This window comes from Petromyzon marinus, chromosome 1 (assembly GCF_048934315.1).
Source record: "Petromyzon marinus isolate PM22_M1 ecotype Great Lakes invasive population chromosome 1, UKy_Petmar_22M1.pri1.0, whole genome shotgun sequence".
In the NCBI taxonomy this organism is placed as follows: Eukaryota; Metazoa; Chordata; class Hyperoartia; order Petromyzontiformes; family Petromyzontidae; genus Petromyzon; species Petromyzon marinus.
This window is the reverse complement of record NC_133667.1, coordinates 32,925,065-32,933,332: the sequence shown is the minus strand read 5'-3', so window position 1 is coordinate 32,933,332 and position 8,268 is coordinate 32,925,065. Positions and strand designations below refer to the sequence as shown.

The 8,268-nt window shown below is 41.5% G+C and overlaps 1 long non-coding RNA gene across 2 annotated transcripts in view; it reads right to left on the bottom strand.

Annotated features, from left to right (window-relative positions):
* LOC116940238 (uncharacterized) overlaps positions 1–8,268 on the bottom strand; it is a 34,067-nt gene that overhangs the window by 7,645 nt on the left and 18,154 nt on the right. The gene's annotated exons all lie outside the window — the stretch shown is intronic.

Genomic DNA, 8,268 nt, shown 5'->3' with positions numbered 1-8,268 from the left:
ATGAGAGAATTCTTCTGTGATGGATGGTGGTGGGAATCCGGTTTCAGATAAGCATCCGTATGGGTAGCTTTCCTGTAGACAGAGTGGCTCATTGAACCATCAGGTCTCTTTTTAATTAGGACATCCAAAAAAGGTATCTTGCCATCTATTTCGACTTCCATGGTAAATCTGATGGCTGGGTGTATGGAATTGATGTGGTCGAAGAATTGGTCTGAAATTTAGCATAAAATTCACTTGAAAATATTCAACGTCTCACTAAAACTGCAATTATAACTATAAAAAAATACATGAAACGTTATAGCAGAAAGAAGCAAAATGGAGAGTACAATTATAACAATCACATATTTATTCCATAGAATGAAAAGCCCTGGTAGAATCATTAAAATAAAAATGTTTAATAACAACAATAAAAAAATACAAAATGTATGCTTCTCCATTCTCCCATGGAGAAGCAAAATGCTCCTTCATGGAATAATAAAAGGTGACCTTAGTAAATTTAAATAATCAAATAGTTAATAATTAAAATTAATCAAAATTAGTGTTGTTATAACAATTCTATTTAATTAAGTAAAACGTGATGTTTATATTTATTTAAAGTTGCGCATTTTGACGTGACGTCACATTTCTCAACCCCCCCCCCCTCCCCCCCTCGTCACATATCGTCACAAATATCTTACCCCCCTCCCCCCCTAGGTGCGTGACATCATTTATGGGCGGCCCCTATACGACGTATATTTACATGCAATGTACAGTGAGGGAAAAACGTATTTGATCCCCTGCTGATTTTGTACGTTTTCCCACTGACAAAGAAATGATCAGTCTATAATTTTAATGGTAGTTTTATTTGAAGAGTGAGAGACAGAATGACAACGACAAAATCCAGAAAAACGCATGTCAAAAATTTTAAAAATTGATTTGCATTTTAATGGGGGAAATAAGTATTTGACCCCCTCTCAATCAGAAAGATTTCTGGCTCCTAGGTGTCTTTTATACAGGTAACGTATAAAAGACTCCCTTTAAGAGTGTGCTCCTAATCTCAGCTTGTTACCTGTATAAAAGACACCTGTCAACAGAAGCAATCAATCAATCAGATTCCAAACTCTCCACCACGGCTAAGACCAAAGAGCTCTCCAAGAATGTCAGGGACAAGATTGTAGACCTACACAAGGCTGGAATGGGCTACAAGACCATTGCCAAGCAGCTTGGTGAGAAGGTGACAAAAGTTGGTGCGATTATTCGCAAATGGAAGAAACACAAAAGAACTGTCAATCTCCCTCGGCCTGGGGCTCCATGCAAGATCTCACCTCGTGGAGTTGCAATGATCATGAGAACGGTGAGGAATCAGCCCATAACTACACGGGAGGATCTTGTCAATGATCTCAAGGCAGCTGGGACCATAGTCACCAAGAAAACAATTGGTCACACACTACGCCGTGAAGGACTGAAATCCTGCAGCGCCTGCAAGGTCCCCCTGCTCAAGAAAGCACATATACATGCCCGTCTGAAGTTTGCCAATGAACATCTGAATGATTCAGAGGACAACTGAGTGAAAGTGTTGTGGTCAGATGAGACCAAAATGAAGCTCTTTGGCATCAACTCAACTCGCCGTGTTTGGAGGAGGAGGAATGCTGCCTATGACCCCAAGAACACCATCCCCACTGTCAAACATGGAGGTGGAAACATTATGCTTTGGGGGTGTTTTTCTGCTAAGGGGACAGGACAACTTCACCGCATCAAAGGGACGATGGACGGGGCCATGTACCGTCAAATCTTGGGTGAGAACCTCCTTCCCTCAGCCAGGGCATTGAAAATGGGTCGTGGATGGGTATTCCAGCATGACAATGACCCAAAACACACGGCCAAGGCAACAAAGGAGTGGCTCAAGAAAAAGCACATTAAGGTCCTGGAGTGGCCTAGCCAGTCTCCAGACCTTAATCCCATAAAAAATCTGTGGAGGGAGCTGCAGGTTCGAGTTGCCAAAAGTCAGCCTCGAAACCTTAATGATTTGAAGAAGATCTGCAAAAAGGAGTGGGACAAAATCCCTCCTGAGATGTGTGCAAACCTGGTGGCCAACTAAAAGAAACGTCTGACCTCTGTTATTGCCAACAAGGGTTTTGCCACCAAGTACTAAGTCATGTTTTGCAGAGGGGTCAAATACTTATTTCCCTCATTAAAATGCAAATCAATTCATAACATTTTTGACATGCGTTTTTCTGGATTTTGTTGTTATTCTGTCTCTCACTGTTCAAATAAACCTACCATTAAAATTATAGACTGATCATTTCTTTGTCAGTGGGCAAACGTACAAAATCAGCAGGGGATCAAATACTTTTTTCCCTCACTGTATAACCTCAGCCTAATAATAGTCACACTTGTGCAATTTATCACCTCAGCCAAGTGATAGCAATGTAATATTTGTGGGAAATTCATTACGTCTTGACTAAGTTGGAGATGCAAAATGTTATGACGTGGTTGGTGTGGCCATGGAAAGATAAGATGGGAGTCGAAATTGACGCTGAGGAACTTAATGTGGGTGGAGAAACGGATCATGGTGCCAGCGATGAATATGTTAGCAGGAAGCATGCCAGTGGTGAGTTACTGTTGGGTGCCAATCAGGATGGCTTTGGATTTAGAATAATGAATTTTATACATGCCGTTTGTGTGTGGAATTAGTAACGTCATCGATGATAAATAACTGAAAGATATTAAATTATTTTACAATTAAGCAACTACTGTGCACATGCACAGAAATCGATCCTCAGAAGCAATAGTTTTGATTTACAGAATGTTAACACTAAAATAAGGAAGACTTCCGTGCCAATGTAATGGAAAAATACATGCTTGGAATTAGGTTAAGGAAATGGATCACAGAACATTAAGGAGGTTAATTACATAATTCACACCATTCAGATAAGTAAATGGGCTTTGGCCGGACACGTTGCTCGGAGGGACGATGGACAAAGGTCGAGAAGATTAATGGAGTGGCAGCCGAGGAATAGTATATGCAGGTGCTAAATTGATTGTCGCATCACAAGATCATGAGACGTGGCGGTGCCTTGGCGAGGCCTTCATTCAGCAGTGGAATAATGTATGTATGTTGAACTTCTCGCGCACCGTACCAACCGTGCTAATCGGAGGTGCCATGATCATGGCCGATGACAATGAGGAGAAAGGTGGGAAATGAAATGGTTCAATGCTGACTTTGACATTCCTAGAAGACACTTGTGTAACCATGAACCACATTAGAAGACCAACTAGCTGATGCGCACACATCTTCTTCGTCAATGTCAAAATGAAAGATGCGAGCCACAGCAGTGTGGTTGTGGCATATGGAACGCAAACTATGAAGCATATCGTAAACGACTGCGGTCTGTGGTCCTTCTGTTAGTGACTAACAGACCTCGGGCATTGGCATTGAGCGTGTGAACATTTTTTCCGAAACTATGACCTCCTGCATATATTAGGCAACTTTACTGTTTTATCTTATCGCATGGACCTAGATATGGGGTGGACAAAAACTAGGCTCTACAGGGACATAATGTAATCAAATTTAGCTCGAAGAACCCGTTATCTTATTGTGTAAGGAATCGTTATCATTTACTGTCCTGGACTTATCTTGGTTTTACAATTTGAATGTGAATCACCAGCAAATAGTTTGCAGAGACACAGGATTTCAATGGGCGAGTCAGGTCAGAGTTTTTGCACGCAACGTTCTAGATAGAGGCCATGTGTGTGGAAGTTGGGGGGCAGCCAGCAAGGTCATGGAAAAATTTAAGGTCTTTTTCCCTCCCCCACGAATTTGATCACAATTATGCTATGGGTACTGTCATGAGACAAATAATCCATTCCAAACTCTTGCAGAACCGGCTCAACAATCCACGTTAGAGAACAGACAAAAAGCAGATGTCACATAACTACCCCTGAAATCCCCACGAGTGACTTCTAATGCACACGAGGGGTGTAGATCGCTCCCACCCACCTTGCTATTGAGTATTGATTGTTGCACGACAGTCAAACCTATACTTTTAATGATAACAGCTAGACATCAATGAATACTCTTGCTGCAGATGCCGAACCAAAAGAAAGGGCCGTGTACTTGTAATGACATCCGATAGACGAATAAGTGTGGGTTATGCTGATGGCATGGATGGATGTGTAACAAAAAGTAAAACCTTGGTTAGCAGGACTAATAGTGGGAGCTCTCGTCCAGTTATCTGTAAAACTAATTACAATCAATTAAAACAACCCTGTGCTACTGTATATGTATTGCAACATCTGCTAGTCTGCAGATTAGTCTGTGCAGTGTGTGCTTACTCAAAGACCAGTTATAATCCTCTTTTTCAAGTCAGATGCATTTGGCCAAATTCATCTTGAATGCAAAGACACGTAACTCATTTACCTATCCAAAGTATGTATTTAAGACAAAAACCCAACGAAATATTAGACACCCCACAACACTTAAGTGCATTGTAACCAGGAGAAAACACTCACACGGTTCTTATTCATTCTTTGTTAATGTTCCAAATATCTAGAATTTCATTGCTTCGATAAGGTAGTTGGTTACTCTTCCACCTAAGTCGAGTTGTTCATTCAGTATAACTTCACTTGCAATTATATTTGACATATGAAGCAATTGGCGAGACCCCGGGGTCCCATCATTGCCCCGGGGTGGGAAAAACCGCGTAGCGACACGAGTCTTGCCTTACCGACAACAAAACTAGTGGTCAATCGATTGGCCTCGTCGAGAGCTACTCGGGGCACTAAGTTTCGTAAAAAGTTGAAAAATTACGTAAACACGTTAAATTCACTGCCGGGGGAGGGCTCGCCTTGGCAAAGAAGCTGAGAATCGACGGCTGACCGGAGGGCGTTGTCGCCGCGCGCGACTGTGGCGGACGCCCCCCGGGGCTTGCGTTTGGCCGGTGGGGGTGGCGCCCATCGTGTTGATCGCCGCCTGCTGGTGCTTGTTGGTGCGAGTCTGGGCGGGCGGGAGGCGCGTTGCGGTCGGGATCACGAGCGGGCGGACTGAAAAATAATAATTATTGACCTGATTTTTGCGGGACCCCGGGGTCCCGCCAAATGATTCATATATCCTTGTCTGTATACATCCTAGTGCAATAATCACTCTAAATACATATTTATGTCTCCGTAATTTAATTGTACTCTGAATGGCATTTAAAAATATTTTTTCCAAACCAACTTTAAATGACAAGCTGTTTATTGTATTATTGATTTATGTTCATGCATCGCTTTCTATTTATTCCATAAAATGTTTTTTTTTTGCCAATTTGTAATAGCTTCTTTGTTATACTTGGTTTAACATGTTCGCTTTTGTTATTTGGGTGGTCCAGGTCACTCTTGCTTATACAGTGGAGGCACACATTGAACTATTCTCTCGCAAGCGTTGATCCCTGCTACGTAAACATCTTTCTCAGAGTCCAAAAATAAGTTAATAGATTGGCCAAAGGACCTTTGTATCAGACTATGCATTTTTGTTGGCGTGCGTTCGGTAGATTATATCTTTCACAATCCCCACTTGCTAAACACTGATATAAGGTTGTTTTAGACGATAAACAATATCTTTGCACATTTAATCAGTCTGACTTATCAGCCAAAACCCCACCGCAGATGTGATTGTTGCTAAGAGGTAGAGTGAGCGGCCCCGCAATAAAAAAATGTTGCAAGATCAAATCCTGATTGGAGGATGACGAAATTATCATCCTTCCGGAATCTATAAAATAAATACGATTCTTCAGGGAAGTCAACAGTGGTTGTTGTATGGGCACACCCGTGGCCACCATAGGAATGAGGAATTCCCACCACTGGCGAAGAGTTGTAGAACAGAAATGAGCACTTAATTTCCACAGTAGACTAGACTAGCCACCCACACGGATGCCTATCTAAAGCCTGACTCCCACCACCATCCAGCCCAGAAGAATTCCCTCATCAAAACACTACACCATATGGCCCGTTGCATCTCCGACCAGCACCATCTAGTTAGTGAGTTGGAGCACGTACACCAAGCCCTCAGGATGAACGGATACTCGGACCGTACAATCCGCAAAGCTGCCTCCCCAGCCATGGAGAGACAACCTTCTGAGGATCCAACCAAAACCATCACTTTACCATACATAGCAGGGTAAAAGGGTAAAGGTGTCGACATGCCAAGGGGTAAGGTAAAGGGTAGGGTAAAGGTAGCTCGGAAGAATTACCCGGTAGGGTAAAGGTAGCACGAAGTATTACCCGGTAAATACGGTGCCTTGTTTACCGCTTAAAGCTCCGTGGCGCAGTCCGTGGCCTCCATTTAATAAGTAATATTTAAACAAACTTTTTTTTTAACTCGCTTTTATGAAATGTACCATACTAGTAATGGCAGAACTCCACGACTCCAGGCAGTGGCCCCGAAGCTTGCCATAACGTAAGGGACCGTGGCCAATTACAGCCAACGTCAGTTGACATGGACAATTAGACCCAAGCCGAAACATAACATATAAAATATGTTTAAAAATACGTATGTTATTTTTATTGATAGAATATAGTATTGTCATCAGTATGACATAAGTATACCAAGTTTGCAGTCGATACCACATTGGGAAGTGGGTTAAAATTGAGTTACAAGATTTGAGTTTAAAGAAAGCGTGTAAAATTGGAATATTCGAGAGTATTCTATATGAATAAAGCGATATACCTAGCATTTACCTGTTATAAACCTTTTTCATGTGTAGTACCCCAGTAATTACCCTGTAATCGTGTAATTTGTATGGGGTAAGGGTAAAAGGTAGGGTAAAGGTAGGCTCGTTGTTTTTACCTTTACCTTACCTGCTGAAGGGTAAAAGGTAGGGTAGAGTGATTGTATTGTGGTAAGGTAAAAAGTAGGGTAAAGGTAGGCTCGTTGTTTTTACCTTTTACCTTTACCTTGCCGAGGCCTACCCACTTGCTTGCCCATCGCCACATAAATAACCTCTTGTTGTAACAGCTCTCTTGCTGGTTCAGCAGTTCCACTGCTGGATTATTTTTTTCCGCCTGAGGACGACTGCTTGTGTTGCGATCGATACATCGTGATTTATTTTATGCCTACGTGACTTTACCGAAAGAACCAAAGAGTATGGATTCCTGCGGTCACGAAAGCCTCAAATCAAGATTAGACCAGACTAGGTTTACATATATCAGAAAATAATAATGAAATCCCGTTTACCCAGGAAAAACTTGGTAAGTCGCAAGACTATTTTTTCAGGAGGGTCTTGCATTGGGATGTTTGGCAAATTTGTATGAAGGGAGTTTTGAAGAAAAACCAACAGCACACACATGAGGATATCACTCAAAGCCCCACAAATATGGATTCAATCCACTACTATTTTGCCATCTCTTGGCCGATGACCTTGTATAATACAAGACCATTGTAAAACAAATATCTCAAGGTCATTTTTGTACATGATACACTTTATATGATTTGCATGTGAGAACAACATATTTTTTATGGGTAACTGAATTTGCTCAATGTTTTTATCTGTTAAATATTGTACCCCAGTGATATCCTAAAGACCAGCACAAGGTATTTTAAATAATAAAGATGTGATCGAAATAGGATCATTGATATATATTGGTTAGATTAAATGTCAGTATCTCCGGGTCTCCATGTTGGTCTGGAGCAGGAATGAGGAACCGTATTTGGTAATTGACTTGATTTCTATACGGCCCACTTCTATGAGGCCTACCACTTTGAAAGGGCCTGCAAATTATATTTATTCATCACTGAAAGTACCCTAATAACATGAATTGGTACTATTTTTACCTGGCTACACTGTGTTCAAAAATTGTGCATGTTAGTCACTCTGTCACTGCTTCTGCAAGGGCCTCTTGCAGTGACAGAACTGAGGTGTGTGTTAACGCCCGGCCCATTAAAGATAATTTGAAACTCCGAATTGGCCCTCAGTCAGAAAAACGTTGCCCACTCCTGCTCTAAAGTCTCTTGGTTCGCTGAAGTGTGTGACAGTAAGTTACACATTATCTGCCAACACGACACAAGTATGGAACAATTAATCATGAGATTTGGCTCAAAGCCACCAATGAAATCCAATTATCACGAAATCAAATGTAACTGCAAAAGTCACTTATACTGCAAATCTGATGATCTATCATTTTCTCATTATCATGAGCCATTATCTATTTATATCATCACTCCATTTCACATAAACACCTTTGTACACACACATACAAATGCACACTATAACAATGGCAACAACCCCTGAAGTAGCCTTTATAGACTACATC